The following is a 413-nucleotide window of genomic DNA, read 5'->3' as shown; positions in this document are numbered from 1 at the left end:
ACACATCCGAACTGTCTTGCAGTAAGGATGGGAGAGAGCTGACTCTAGGAGTTGGTGCAACCCCTACCATGACAGGGTCCCTCCCTCCTCCTGATATCCTTTAACACAGTCAAAAAGTTGATGTCCTATTACATCACAGCTAAACCAGTGGATCACATTCAGCCTACTCTGAGTTGTGCAAACTAAAAAGCTGTTCACCATTTTAGTCTTGAGCAGAAACAGTGCTCATGAGTAGGTTTAAAATCTTGTTTTTGGCTTCTCAAAAAATATATTTTTACACAGAAGATGCCAGTTATTTGTCATTTCACTCTTTCATCACTGACATTTTGCGTATACATTATTAATTGAGTTTCATTCTTTTGTTGTTAAGGGTCCGAAAGTTTATACACATGTGTATGCAAACACGAGAAACT

At 39.0% G+C, this 413-nt stretch overlaps 1 protein-coding gene across 1 annotated transcript in view; it reads right to left on the bottom strand.

The window, feature by feature from the left end:
• LOC119590828 (nuclear pore complex protein Nup85-like) overlaps window positions 1-413 on the bottom strand; it is a 14,259-nt gene that overhangs the window by 11,886 nt on the left and 1,960 nt on the right. The window lies entirely within an intron of this gene.

The sequence above is a fragment of the Penaeus monodon genome, chromosome 27 (genome assembly GCF_015228065.2).
Source record: "Penaeus monodon isolate SGIC_2016 chromosome 27, NSTDA_Pmon_1, whole genome shotgun sequence".
Taxonomy (NCBI): Eukaryota; Metazoa; Arthropoda; class Malacostraca; order Decapoda; family Penaeidae; genus Penaeus; species Penaeus monodon.
This window is presented reverse-complemented; position numbering and strand designations above follow the sequence as displayed.